The sequence below is a fragment of the Balaenoptera borealis genome (assembly GCF_965194805.1).
Source record: "Balaenoptera borealis genome assembly, chromosome: 7".
Lineage (NCBI taxonomy): Eukaryota > Metazoa > Chordata > Mammalia > Artiodactyla > Balaenopteridae > Balaenoptera > Balaenoptera borealis.
In genome coordinates this window covers 80,363,337-80,378,892 of record NC_138864.1, presented here as the reverse complement: position 1 = coordinate 80,378,892, position 15,556 = coordinate 80,363,337, and the positions used below count along the sequence as shown (strand labels likewise).

General features: G+C 43.1%; 1 long non-coding RNA gene across 9 annotated transcripts in view; it reads right to left on the bottom strand.

Annotated features, from left to right (window-relative positions):
* The window catches only part of LOC309631550, a 122,798-nt gene extending 107,242 nt beyond the window's left edge, over positions 1–15,556 (bottom strand). For 3 of the 9 annotated variants that reach the window (XR_014246346.1, XR_014246347.1, XR_014246348.1), the window contains exons 1-2: positions 14,851–15,294; positions 6,956–7,048 (exon numbers count right to left, since the gene is read on the bottom strand). This is a non-coding gene — a long non-coding RNA (uncharacterized lncRNA). Of the gene's footprint in view, positions 1–6,955; positions 7,049–14,850 lie in introns of all 9 variants that reach the window. The other 6 variants (XR_014246343.1, XR_014246344.1, XR_014246341.1 and 3 more) reach the window with 5 other exon arrangements.

Below are 15,556 nucleotides of genomic sequence, written 5' to 3'. Positions count from 1 at the left end.
TTGGCACATGTGCTACCACAGCGGCTCTGGAAGGCCGTCCAGTACCCCTGGGACCACCTGCTTCACAGGCCAGTCCCCAGATCACCGAACTCAACCAGTAGCCACTTCTGAAAAGAGTCATCAGTTCCAAAGGAATCTTTGCGTTTGCATATTTGAAGCCAAGATAATTACTGGTAGTCTCTGCATAACAAATGTAATTTCAATTAGGCTCTTTTTCAAAATTAAAAACTATTGCTTGTGTGAAATGAGTATTCCCGGTTTTTTAAAGTGCATTTTTAATGTTTTTATTCTAGGATACATTAAGAGCATTAAGAGCATTGAACAAAAGACTGTCCAATTACTATATAATGTTAACAAATATGTCGAATCCTTCACTTCCGCGGCAGCAAGCGAAGTTGGTGAAACAGGACTGTGCGGGCTGATTATCACAGAGATTTTTCAACCCCAAGCGAGACGGGATGATATTTGAAAGTGCATGGCTACAGAATAGACATTTTTGGCTTTAAAGAAAAGTTACAAGGGGTTGTCAAACACTTCTTCATGGTTTAATATCCGTAACATTTAATAATGTTGTGTTTCTTGTGTTGAAATAATGTTGCAACTTCTGCTCACATTTAGGCTATTGAATAAAATTTAAAACATGATATAGCCTTCTGATGGTATATAAAAAAGATTGATCAAACCCTCCAAAAAGTGTCATAGTATATAAGATTATCTTAGTGTCTCAGGCAGATTCCAAAAAGATGGAATTGAATAGAAAAATCAAACCTGCGGTCCTTATTTCCTTGCCTCGCTAACTGGTTCCTGTGGCTTTCATAGCCTGGGATCTTATCAGCACGTAGTCTAGCAACTGGGGCTGTCACTCTTGTTGATGAAGAGGAGTTCGTTTTTGTTTTTGTTTTGCTGGTATCATGGATAAAAGAGCTTAGGAAAAGTGAATATCCATATGTATTCTCTCCACCTGACATTGTATCGCCAGCCTCAGGCTTCTCCAGAGCGTTGCTTCTCTATATCTAGGGAAAAGTAATTTAAAAAATTACCTGCTAAAATGGATCTTGGATGTTCGTTTTCTATTTTCTAAAGGAAGGTTGGCTATTTTGCCCTTGAGCCTTAAGAAATGTTGCTGATTGGCTGTTTGTTATTTTTTAATAGTATATGGCATGTATCCAAGTAAGCATTCCGATGACCTCGACAATAAAACGTGGTTCTTGGCTGCAAGGTCTATTGGGGGATGGCAGGCTGCCAGCCATTCATACATCATTTACAGGTGGCTGTTTCTGACAGGCCAGTGTTAGTTATTGTAAATGAGTGACAGTCCCTATAACTCACCTGTAAGCCTTACTCTGCCGGCCCAGGGCTTCCGAGATCCCCCGGCCCCTTCACCACACGTGCTCCTCCTCCACGAAGACTCACATGCACAGACCCTCCCGGGGAATGCTGCTGCCCGCCTGGGCTCATCAGGACGGGGAGCTACCTTGTATGTGATTGACGATAATTAGGTTTCAACTGCCTTCTGATGCAGAAATACACACTATTACAGCACGGCCAATTCTGCTCCTGCAATCTTGCCTCTGAAAGGGTATTGATTCACTCTTTCACATTTTTAAAAGGTCATGGCAATAATTCCATCTGAACTGTGCTAAGTGAAAATAGTTTGTAGAAATAATATGGTTGCTTCTTAGTTCCATTGTAATTGAAAGCCACAATGGCTTGTTTTTTTAGTATATTTTAATTACACATGTCTCCTTGCCCCATCTTCTCCTGATGAAGTGTTTGTAAAGTTATAAAGCAGGCGGCCCTCTGTGGTAATGTCTTCTGACTTTTTGGCAAAGAGGACTTCTTGTTTTCCTACTGTATAAGGTGAGGCCTAACCAAGCACTGGGTCATACCGCCTTATTAATTTAAGAATTAAAAACAGAAGACTTGAACCTTTTCCCTGGCACTGTCATCTACCTGCATGTTTTAATAAGATTAGAATATATTGGCTTTGGTGAGCAGGATGCTAAATTTGCTTACTTTCTGCAAATTTTCATTGTAGCTAAACAGCCTTTTCTGGGTTGACTGAAAAATATTATTCTTGCTACTTATCAGACCATAATAAAACAAGTTGGCTATGAGAGTGTATAGCTCCTGCAGTGTACCCACCCTAGCAGGTGACAGGGAACTGTGAATGATCTGGCATAAATTACTGGAGTACTCAGACTGCAGTTTGAGACTTTTTTCTACATCTGCAGCTTTTCCGAGGTAAAAGGGTTTTAAAGTGCTTGAACTGCATGTTTTGGGAAAGCGGGTGATCAGATTTTACGCTCTAAGCCACTCTGGATCTCTCTTCCAGTGAGAGGGGGGAAGAAAGTCTCAGCTGTTTCTAGTCTCAAAAATGAGCCCGTTATTGTATTTGCAAACTAAGGGGCATAGTCTCATCCGGAGCATGGGGATTTACGCACATAATTACCATTAATGCTAATGGCATTTATGTCTGTACAGCCCCACACATCAAGATGAGAATATATTTCCATGTCTTCACGCTGTGAAAGTCCATTTAATATCATTCATTTTACAACTGATTTTTTAAGATGATGTCCACATTCTGTCATGGCATACAGATGCCTAGTTGAAAGTAAATGTGGGAAATATTGGGAAGGGATGTGATGGCTAAACTTGTTCTTGTTAATGAAATATTGCTAAACTCAAATCCATTCATACTCTTTAAACACAATGCTCTAGTCGGCTTTGAAACTGCTGGCATACTTTTCATAGTGTTATAAATGTATCAGCCTAATGGGACATTTTGTAGATGTTTTCCTTTATAAGTGCTTTAACAGGAGTAGGTATTCCATTGATGCAAAATTCAGCTCAGTGTTTCATTTCTTAAAGATGAGAATCATGCATTTAATGTCTTATCAGAAATTAAGTGGTGGATGGTGCCCTTCATCTCTTCAAGGCAAGAAAATTCACTCCCTGCTGAACTCTGCTCTCTTTTGGCCTCTGGGAACATCTCAAGAGCAGGGCATGGTTTGCAGTTGGAAACATCAGTGGTCATCGGAATCTGCGGTGGTTCCATCTCTTCCTTGTTTATTTGATTGTCTTTATTCATCAGGCCCAACAGCCTATTGAAAAGCGTCTTCACGTCTATGCTGGCCAAGCAAATTCAGGTCCAGGTCTTGATTGATCTCTCCTAGGACTTTGACCATTAAAGGAAAATAATGCATCTGTCTCACCTGTCCGATCTCTGAAACCCTTATCTTTGAGCCAACCCAAAGCAAAAGGGTTCCATGCTTAAAGCATAAAAATAAGAAGGGGACAGGCCTGTGCAGAAGTCCTTCCTGAGAGGGCTCTTTGGGCCTCCTTCATAGGTACACAGCCTTCTCTGGGAGAAAGTGAAGGGCTTCACAACAGATCTCAGAAGGCTGCTCAAAAGAGTGAGGTCACTTCTGAATGAGTTCAGTTGGCCAACCATGCCCAGCTGGGTGACCTCAGGCAAGCCACTGGACCTCTCTGAGCCAGTTTCTTCATGCATAAGATGGAACAGGATGAATACTGAGTGTTTTACCACCTTGAAATTTTTTATAACCAGTGCCATGTTGTATATGGCTTTTATAAATATTGGGATTATGGTGAATTACAATGAATAACCAGAAGGAAATACTGGTTTCCAAGGGTTTATGCAGAGGAAGAGGTGAGAGTCTAGAAAACTAGATGCCCTGACACTGTACACTGGTGGATAACATGCTGTCCTAGAGCTTAATGCCCAAGTCCATCCCCAACCTTGATATGTGATTCCTTTGCATTCAACTTGGTGACGACTATTTAACAGCCCAGCTACTGAAGCTGCTGTCAGTGGCACTGAAATTGAATCCCAAGGGGCAGAAGGCAGGGGGTACTTGGTGAGGAAGTTGTCCCAGCAGTAACATCTTTCCTGGCACCACCAAACTGGCATGTGGGTGTTGCTTTACCTCACCAATCACCAACATTCTCTGGGTTTTTTCCTCTTAAGATCACTATTTCCTCAATCATACTGATCACAGAACTCTTGTTAGCCCCAAAGACATTGCCCTCCAAATTCCCCTGATTCTAGGAATGCACTGTTTTCACCCAGTGCCCTAGAGTTGTGCTTTGTGCACCCATGGCCCCTTCCACTCCACACATATTACAGGTGTTTTTGAAAAGACCATTGTTTCACTTGAATCACATGGATTACCTTATTCTCATTTTTAGAAATAAGGCTTCTTTAGTATTAATTCAGTGCTTAATTGGGCACCTACTACGGATCAGCATCCGGCAAGGACCTGGGGATAGTGTCGAACGATACACCATCAGTGACTTCTATAACTCGGATAGTTCACATTTGCAGAGGGTTTAACAATTGCAGAGGACGTTCACATACATTTTCTCATGTGCTTTCTACAACAGTTTGGAAAAGTAAGTCTAGCAGATGATAGTATTATTTCTATTTCAAAGGAAAAATGGAAACAGAAAGAATAGACAACTTGCTCAAGATGCCGCGGGTTACAATCCAAAAATGTGTAGAAGACCTAAACAGACATTTCTCCAAAGAAGATATACAGATGGCCAACAGACACATGAAAGAATGCTCAACATCCTTAATCATTAGAGAAATGCAAATCAAAACTACAATGAGGTATCATCTCACACCGGTCAGAATGGCCATCATCAAAAAATCTAGAAACAATAAATGCTGGAGAGGGTGTGGAGAAAAGGGAACACTCTTGCACTGTTGGTGGGAATGTAAATTGATACAGCCACTATGGAGAACAGTATGGAGGTTCCTTAAAAAACTAAAAATAGAACTACCATACGACCCAGCAATCCCACTACTGGGCATATACCCTGAGAAAACCATAATTCAAAAAGAGTCATGTACCACAATGTTCATTGCAGCTCTATTTACAATAGCCAGGACATGGAAGCAACCAAAGTGTCCATCATCGGATGAATGGATAAAGAAGATGTGGCACATATATACAATGGAATGTTACTCAGCCATAAAAAGAAATGAAATGGAGGTATTTGTAATGAGGTGGATGGAGTTAGAGTCTGTCATACAGAGTGAAGTAAGTCAGAAAGAGAAAAACAAATACAGTATGCTAACACATATATATGGAATCTAAGGAAAAAAAAAAAAGGACATGAAGAACCTAGTGGCAAGATAGGAATAAAGACACAGACCTACTAAAGAATGGACTTGAGGATATGGGGAGGGGGAGGGGTGAGATGTGACAGGGTGAGAGAGTGACATGGACATATATACACTACCAAATGTAAAATAGATAGCTAGTGGGAAGCAGCCGCATAGCACAGGGAGATCAGCTCTGTGCTCTGTGACCACCTAGAGGGGTGGGATGGGGAGGGTGGGAGGGAGGGAGATGCAAGAGGGAAGAGATATGGGAACATATGTATATGTATAACTGATTCACTTTGTTATAAAGCAGAAACTAACACACCATTGTAAAGCAATTATACTTCAATAAAGATGTTAAAAAAAAAAAAAAAAAGATGCCGCGGGTTAGTAGGGTTGAGTACTGCCTCCAGGCCATGTCTTCCGACTCCAGACGTCTTGCCATGTGCCTGCTCAGAGCCACAAGTCAAGACCAAGGTATTCCTGGTTAACACTTCTCAGTGTGTTCCCTGTTTCTGAGATGCATCTGACCCTGTGAGTGAAAGAATAACCCGGGGACCCCAGTAGCTTGGAAGGGCTGGCAAGGTTTTAACCCAAGTCTATGCTTTGCTTGTTGGCTTCATGCCTCCTTCAGGTGCTGAGGCAAGGGCAGCCCATCCACTCTTGAAGTTCCCAAGCTCGCAGTTGTGTACTTTTTGAACTTACACCGTTGAGAAATATCAAGGTCAGAACACGATTGAAGAACCTTCTTCCTACTAAGTCGCTGCATTTATATGATATTGTTTTCCATTAAAGAAGGTTCTCTTAAAAATGAGGTTGAGATCCCTAAAGAAATTGCTTCAATCAGCAGCAGGGCTTAATGACTGTTAATGGGAAGTGGAGATAGGATAGTAAGTGTTACTTTGATTAATAAGAGAACTGCAGAGAATTTAAATTGTGCCACTGATGGATTATTTTCTTCAAGCTTGATAAGCACTTCTCATTTGTTCTTAAATTTGGTCAATACTGTTAAAGGCAGCAAAATGAAGTATAATTAATTCTATTACTGCCGCTCAGACCAAGTGTTACTAAGAAACAGATTATGATGCAGACGACAGTAGAAGTCCCGGTGTTGACAGTTTGATGCTTTGAATACCTGTCAGTGCCTGTTAGCTTGAAAGAATGAAGAAAATATTTCTGTACCTTGATTTTGAGATACCTAAAACTGTTTTATCGTCTGTGCAGGTTCCACCAACCTTATATGGGGAATATCAATAAGATGATCAACTGACATTAAAATGATCCTGCTTAGGCGGTATAGAGAGTAAATAAAAGATTGAGATGTATATCAGTTAAAACGTTAAGAGCTGGATGCTCATTTTGAATTAATCACTAAGAAAATGAGACATTGATTTGATGTTGAAAGAAAGCTTTACATATTTCCTGTTTTTCAAGATTCTGCCCCATATTATGAACCATGCTTTTCTTTACCTAGCAAAGATAGATAAGCAAATAGCACATAATAATTTTAGCAAATAAATAGACAATTAATTTTATTCAGAACTGTTGTTAATCAGATGGAACTGAGAGAAAGGATATTTTATTTTAGTAGACAATTTTATTTATCATGAGTGCTGGGGCCTAGGATGGCATGAAATTAGACCTATATCTCCCCTTGTCTTCTGAAAACAGCAGGATGCACCAGTGTTTTCTGAACAGCTTTTTTTTCTTGACCTCTTTTAAATCTATGCCTGTCTATTTATTTAAGGAACATGAATCACTTTATAAGTCATGTTAAGAGTCATGTCTGAATGTAGATGGATATACACAAGGTCTTACCTACTGCTTCTCAGCTTCTCAATTCAGTGATTCTCAGCCTTGCCGTTCATCCTCCAGGGCATCTCTGGTTAATTCAAGGCGTGCTTCCAAGCTCTAAAATGAAAATAAATTAATTCCACTTTACTTTTAAAGAAAATATGTAATGTGTCAGTCCTATTTTATGGGATCCACCAAATAACAGCAGGTTGTTACAACTTCAGGAAGACTGGGAATCAGACTCCCCCTGAACATGTGTCCTTCTGTTCACTATTTCTATTTCCAAGTCTCGTGTTTCTTCCAAAGTGTGTAAAGTTGCTGGGTGAGTAGTCTTGGATTAATATAAAACCTAAGTGTGTCGGGCTTAATAGTACAGTTACAAAGTTTCTGTGAAGTTCGAATTCATTAAAAATGTAAACCTTATCTATTATGAATTGAGGTCTAATTCTCTTGTCCAGATGTCCCATAAACATAACTTCTGAAGATGGGAGAATTATAGGAAGTATATTTCAGACCAGAATGTGAAAGTCAAGCCATTCTAGAAGCTGTTGGCTGGAAAGCTTAACTTTGGAGACAGAGTACAGTGTCTAGAAAGAGCCAGAACCAGAAGTCACCAGAAACCCAGGTTCTGGAGCTGCTTCTGCCACTGCAAAGTGCCAGACGCCCTTAGATGAGCCTCTTAATCATTCTCAGACTATGTTCTCTCCTCTGGAAGGTGAAAGCTTGGCCCAACTGGTCTCCCACATTCTTTGACCCTTGAAAATGCTGGTCTTTGAGGAAAGCTCAAGCATGAGATGTTTAAATGATCCTTTTCAAGCCTTTGGCTCAAAATGCTGTGGTCAGATAGTAGAAATACCCACTGTGCTTCAATCCTGTGATCTCCTAGGGTGGATAACACTCTGTAAATGGAAGGTGACCTCCTCACCCACCATGTACCTGTGCTCCTTCCTGGGGGCAGAATAGTGAGTGAGCCTGGCTCATCTGTGCCTTCAAGAAGCTAGTGGGGAGGCAAGCAGGAAGCAAGGGAACAAACCATCTCGTAAGTGAGATATTCTTTGGACAAGTGCATTGAAGAGACGCAAGCCAGGAAATGTCTGCATCAGGTGGGGTCAGAGAAGACTCTCTGGCAGGGGGAAACGGAGAGTGAGAAACTGACCCAGGCAGAGGCGGATAAGGGGAAATAGGGAAGGGAGAATTCCAGGCTTGCTTGCCTGAAAGATGAAAGGCAGAAAGAAGCATGGTTCTCTTCTGCATCGTCTCATTGCCTTGTCTGCAATTTTCTTCTCTATTACATACACTTGCAAGGTGTTCTCGTTAATTCAAGAAAAACCAAGCAGAGAAAATATCGCTTCCATTGCTTTTTACTCAGTCATTCTCACCTCTAGCAACTCAAATAATTTTGCCTTTGGTTTCCCAGATTGCTGCCGACAATTCAAGTTTAAAAACCTAGAGTTGGGTTATTTCCATTCACACTGTATCTCTGTGTTTGCCCATAGAATTTGGTACAACTTACGACTTTAGAATTACTGTATAATGCTCAGAGGTGTGAAACGCCTTTCTTCAGAAATGCCTTTCTTCAGTTAATATAGATAAATATTGATGGCGGCAGGGAGCAGTAAAACAAGTCATTAAATTCTCCAGTGCAAGTGTGTCCCACACATGGCTGGAAGCTACAGAAATCACACCAGGCTCCGAGAAAACCACTGCATATGATCAGAGCGCTTGCATGCCACCGCATATGATCAGAGCGCTTGCATGCCCTCATGCCAAATTGGAAAACAGGGGCGTGTGGCGGAGGCATGGGCACCAACGGGAGAGACCGGGCACTGGGGCTGGAATGGCACTGCCGGTCCATTCTGCCCACGGTGCCTTCTGCTACCGCCCTAATGAATTCCTGGGTGAGGCAGAAACCTGTGAAAAATGGCAATCAGCAGCATAAGGGAGCTCTGGTGCTCCGAAAACAAAGAAACTTTAAATCTAAAGTAGTAACCCTATAAAACCAGCTAAGGATTTGGAGAGTAATAAACCCCTCCTCTGCTGCCATTGGATTGTTTGACAGCAGTGTCTGTGTCCGTGCAGAACTTGGCCTGGGTCACCTAGGGGCGTGGGGGGCCGGCTGATGGGGCCAGATCACACGGTTGTTGCTTGACTCCTAGGATGAAAAATGAAAGGAACCGTTTCCTCATTTTATAAACCTGTCCTCAAGGATGCCAGTCTGGTATAGATTTTGAAGCTCCACAGTGCGGGGTACCCTTTCTTCAAGGTGTTTTTAATGGGCTCTGGGTTGTCAAAGGCTCCGCTCTTATAATGAGGCTGTGAGCCCTGCATGAGGAGAAAGCTCTGTAATGAGGTAGGAGGACGATTTGTTACAGTGATGTGGTTACTTGGCCATAATACCTTTTTGAGGTTTATTAAATCATATAAAATTTCAATTTACACAGTAATATTCTATAAAAGATGGAGCACACAGAAGTAATAAGTATGACAACATTTCTTTCATTTATGAATCGTACTGTTGATTGTGTTAACACTGCCACATCCAGCAGCAGGATTATTTAGGTCAGGACAGTAATTTTCTATCTCCAATTTAATTTTGTAAAAGTTAATTACAAATTAGAATAAAATGAATGCAGTTATGGAAGGCAGCAAAATGCTGAGACAGGAGGTTATTGGGGGAAAATGTTTACTCAGGTTGCTCCTGGTGGAGATCAGTGTTATGGAAACCCAGGACTTCTGGCCTCCATGTCACCCGTTTGCTGGAGGAAGAGAAGCTCTGGGGTTGATCTAGGAAATGAACTGTCCTTGGGGGAACTTAGGGCATCTCAGTGCTCATTCTAGTGAAACCGCTTCCTTTCCCAGACAGGTCACAAAGCTTGTCCCTGTCGCCCAGCAAGGAGGTGACAGAATGAAGATTAGAATTCCGGTCTCCTGACACCAGGTCAGTCAACTTTCACTTCACTCTAAGGTGGGTGTAGATTTGTTTCTGCCTTAAAAGGTGGACAGCGGGGTGTGTAGGGGATAGAGGAGGTGGTAAGTTTCTCCAAATCTCACCACAAGCCAATCTGTGCCCTGGGAGACAGAAAATTGAAATGAAGGTAGCATTTCAAGGGGACCTTCCCAGTCATCTTTTCCTCCCCTGTTGAACCCTTTTTCCATTTCCTAACAACAAAGTTTCTTCGATAGACTTTCTACCAAAGCAACTCAGCCAAAGAGCTGGTTACAACCCTGCAGGAGTTGCTCCAGCCAACCTGGCCCCCAAGAGAGAAAGGAGCACCAGAGACAGAGACTGAGCCAGAAGTGGAGAGGATTCCCAGGCCCTGGATATGAAACTCCAGTCTTTCATGTCCCTTCCCCACCATTTCCCCCTGTGTGCTGTGCTCTGTTCCCCTGGGACTTGGTCAAGGGCGTTTTGCCTCTCGCTGAGAAGGTGGGTGAGCTTAATGGCACCCCGCTTATGTCCCTCCACATTCACCCCACTCTTCCCAAGCACATGGTCTCTTCCCCTTCCCATCCTCACTACCGCACTTCAGCCATTTCGGGGCCCTTTGTGATATCAAGATTGACTTGCTAGGTGAGAGACTTTTATATCTAGTTTTAAATAGAGCAAAAGTGACTCTAAATTTGTTAATATTCTTTAGGTTACATAGGACAAATTACAGATAAGTGAATCAGTAATGAAATTTGTAATGAGAATTTCTCAAGTATGAAATGTTGGCGCAAGGAAAGTTAATTGTGGGATTTTACAGCCATTATAGTTTATATCATAAATGCAAAAATGACGAGGGCCATGTAATTACAGTAGGAACACACTAAATTTTTATGGAGTGCCATTTTGTTAAAGAGGTACTTGGAGCATTAAGAGCAAATACCACCCTAACAGTGGGTCCAGGTAGCTTTCGAAACATCAAATAAATATGCTATTGCTACAAAATTGTTCCTTAGATACTGTAATTGACACGATGACTAATGAGATGGGTTTATTCTCACAGCTTCACATACTCAATTTACAGTGTCCGAAAGTTATTTTTTCTGCCATCCACAGACCTGGAAGGAAGCAGAAAAATCCCTCTTGGAAAACACTATCTCTGCTGCTTCTCTAATTAACCTTCAAAAATGCATTTTGAAATATAGAAGTTGGTGCCTGGCGTAGAAATTGGATTGTCTCAGGGAAAAAAAAAAGACCCAAGTGCTAATTTGTTCCTTATTAAGTATCTGACATGTCAAAATTACAGGCAGTTAATGTCTTGGTGCCTTTCAGCAGGGCTGGAGACAGCTTTTCCTGTGGGCCAGGCACAGCGGGTGGCTCTGGTACCAGGTACCCCAGAAACCAGTGCTGTCTCCACTGCACCCCCCAACCCAGGTCTTCCTTTTACTACCCCCCATCCAGCCAGGGTCCTGTGGGCATCAGATTCCCCGACCTCTACGGAAGGAGGACATCTAGGGGGACTGACGTGGAATCGTGGAGCATCCCCCATCATTGTCGGTTTGGGAGATGCATCCCCTCCTCACCTTGTCACCCCAGGCCTCAGAGGCTTCCAGAATAGGAAAGAAGAGTTCACAGGAAGAAGAGCCATATTCACTCTGGACCCCTGAACGTGTTTCAGATTGTTTTGGAAACCCAGGGTAGAGGTACCCCCATTATTTTGGAAATCTAGGGTGGTTGTCCCTCTCTCCATTATCCAGTGAAGTCACTGGGAGATGTTCTTCTAGGCAATATTCCCTTTCCTAACAAAAGCAAAGGAAAGATATATGTGGCCTCCCATGTCTAATCAATGGAGCCAGAATTCAAGAACTGTTGATTTCGAAAACCTTCATTCAAGACCCTGCTCTGCCACACAGTAACCACAAAACTTTGCCTGCTCATCTGGAAAACAAGAAAATAATAATGATCCCAGTTTCCCGGAGATATTGTAAACATCTGATAAGTTAGTGAAGAATTTGTAAATATAAAATCAGGATCTCACATGTTCTTAGCAGCTTTATTCACAGTAGCCAAGGGATAGCGGCAACCCATGTCCACAGATAAACAAAATGTAGTAAATACACGCATCAGAATATTATTCATCCTTTAAAAAGGAAGGAATTTCTAACACATGCTACAACATGGATGAACCCGGAGGACATTATGTTAAGTGAAATAAGCCAGTCACAAAAGGACAAATACTGTGTGATTCGACTTATATGAGGTACCCAGAGTAGTCAAATCCATAGAGGCAGAAGGCAGAATGGTGGTTGCCAGAGGAGAATGGGGAGTTATTGTTTAACAGGTGCAGAGTTTCAGTTTTGCAAGATGAAAAGAGGTCTGGAGATGGAAGGTGGTGTTGGCTGTACAACAGTGTGAATGTACTTAATGCCACAAAACTGTACACTTAAAAGTGGTTAAGGTAGTAAACTTTATGTTATGTATATTTTACCATAATTAGTTATGTGTTTTATTGTTCCCTTATTATATTAATGTGGATATTTATTTTATTTATGTACATTAATTTTATTCTAGGTTAGAATTCAATTCTATCATTATTTATTTTGTTGCTCAGATTGTTTCAGCTTTTGGCTCCTTCATAGTTCCTGAATTTTTCTTTAACAAACGCTCATGGTTTTTTTGCAGCATTTTCCTATTTTCTGGCAATCAAGATGTTCCAGGCTCATCTGGTGTCTTCCATGCCCTGGCTGAGAATCAGCCACTTCTTCAAAAGCCCTGAAACCTTTTATTGGAGAGCGGTGTGTAGAGACCCTGATATTGGGTTGTAGGTGTGCTCATCATTACTGAGGTGGTATTGCTTTTAGGGCCTCATATCTTTTTCTTTCTCTCTCTCTGTATATATATTAAAAACTATGGATTTATACTGATACCTATGATTCCAAACTAATACCCCAGGGGTCATTTTATACTGGTTCCTCTTCTTATTTGTAACATCCTTCTCCAACAGTGAGAACCCAGCTCTCATTTATCTATGATATATTTACTTATTTGTTCAATTCCACTATATACATAAAGTAGTTCCAGACCTGCTAACCCATACTCCTATAAGAAGCAGTGTTTATACACAGTTCTTTTTGTCCTTAGCCTCACAGTATCCAGTCTGGATGCAATAGAGTTAATTCATTTGTTAGTCTTTGTATCCCATTTTGGGTCTCCCCATCCACATCCTGGTTGCTTTGAATTATTTATTTATTTATTTATTCATTGGGGGGATATGTGAAGCATTACTATGGTCTAAGAGGAAGAGTTGGTTACATAAGATGTTCTCAGAGAAGGATGGCTCCCTCCTCCTCCCTCCCACCCTCTCCCATTTTCCTCTTCTCTCCACCCTTCCCACCTGCCTCCCATAGGTAGCCAACATCCTTGGTTTCTGATTTATCCTCTCTGTATTTCTTTTGCACAAGTGATCAGACACCTATTTTCTTATATCCCCTTCTTACACAAAGGGTAGCATACTATAAACACTCTTTTGGACTTTGCTTTTTTCACTGAATAGTACGACATGGAATCTTTACATTTTTCAAAATGGGGCATGAGTGTCAAAAGGCTGAGAGGTGCTAGGTGGCTGGACAATCTTCAATCACTTTGAAATAGAAGGATTCTAATGGAAGACCAGAAAGGTCCAGTCTAGAAGATGAGTCTAGAAAGACTAAACGGTCCTTGCTTTCAAAGACCCTCCAAGGGAATAAGGAACTAAGAAGACTAAATGTGCCTGCATGGAAAAAAATTGTCAACCTCCTGAAAAGAATTGCATCCTCCTAATATGCCAGGAGAAAAGTAACAGCAACAACTTTGTCAATGAAACTCCAGGGGAAAAAGAGCAAAGCAATAATGATGCAAGGCAGCTGAAAGCTCCCGGATTTAGAGAAATCCCGAGGTTCGGCTGAAAATGACCCAGCTTCCGGCTCTTTGCAGGTCACGTGTCACTTAACTTCCTTCAGTCCACTCCCTGTGTTGGGTCCCTTATGTCAGTGTTTCTCAGACCTCAGTGTGCACCAAAATCCCCTGACTATCCTTTTAAAATGCAGGTTCTGCTTCAGGAGGTCTGAGGTGTGGCCCGAGATTCTGCATTTCTAACCAGCTCCCAGGTCATGCCAGCACTGCTGGTCCAGGGACCATACTCTACGTAGCAAGACCTTGTATGGTCTCTGTGACTCAGGTACCAAGAACTTGTTCCTTCAATATGGAATCAATATGATTGTCCACAATACACAAAAATCCCAAGAAAAAGCTGACTCATACACTCCTGGCTTTGCATTCACCTGTTTACTAAACTGTCTGGAATTCCTGATCGGATTAGAAGACAACAACATAAAAACATTAAAATGGGGTGGTCTTGAGAGAAGATGGCGGAAGAGTAAGACGCAGAGATCACCTTCCTTCCCACAGATACATTAGAAATACATCTACACGTGGAACTGCTCCTACAGAACACCCACTGAACGCTGGCAGAAGATGTCAGACCTCCCAAAAGGCAAGAAACTCCCCACGTACTTGGGTAGGGCAAAAGAAAAAAGAAATAACAGAGACAAAGGAATAGGGACGGGACCTGCACCAGTGGGAGGGAGCCGTGAAGGAGGAAAGGTTTCCACGCACTAGGAAGCCCCTTCGCGGGCGGAGACTGCGGGTGGCGGAGGGGGGAAGCTTCGGAGCCATGGAGGAGAGCGCAGCCACAGGGGTGCGGAGGGCAAAGCGGAGGGATTCCCTCGCAGAGGATCGGCGCCGAGCAGCACTCACCAGCCCGAGGGGCTTGTCTGCTCACCCGCCGGGGCGGGTGGGGCTGGGAGCTGAGGCTCGGGCTTCGGTCGGCTCGCAGGGAGAGGACTGGGGTTGGCTGCGTGAACACAGCCTGAAGGGGCTAGTGCGCCACAGCTAGCCGGGAGGGAGTCCGGGAAAAAGTCTGGAGCTGCCGAACAGGCAAGAGACTTTTTCTTACCTCTTTGTTTCCTGGTGCGCGAGGAGAGGGGATTCAGAGCACCGCCTAAACGAGCTCCAGAGACGGGCCTGAGCCGCGGCCATCAGCGCGGACCCCAGAGATGGGCGTGAGACGCTAAGGCTGCTGCTGCCGCCACCAAAAAGCCTGTGTGCGAGCCCATGTCACTCTCCACACCGCCCCTCCCGGGAGCCTGTGCAGCCCACCACCGCCAGGCTCCCGTGATCCGGGGACAACTTTCCCAGGAGAACGCACGACGCGCCTCGGGCTGCTGCAACGTCACGACGCCTCTGACGCAGCAGGCTCGCCCCGCCTCCTCCGTACCGCTCCCTCCCCCCGGCCTGAGTGAGCCAGAGCCCTCGAAGCAGCTGCTCCTTTAACCCCGTTCTGTCTGGGCGGGGAACAGACGCCCTCAGGCGACCTACACGCAGAGGCGGGTCCAAATCCAAAGCTGAACCCCCGGAGCTGTTTGAACAAAGAAAAGAAAGGGAAATCTCTCCCAGCAGCCTCAGAAGCAGCGGATTAAAACTCCACAAACAACTTGATGTGCCTGCATCTGTTGAATACCTGAATAGACAACGAATCATCCCAAATTCAGGAGGTGGACTTTGGGAGCCAGATATATTAATTTTTCCCCTTTTCCTTTTTTTGTGAGTGTATATGTATATGCTTCTGGGTGAGATTTTGTTTGTATAGCTTTGCTTTATAA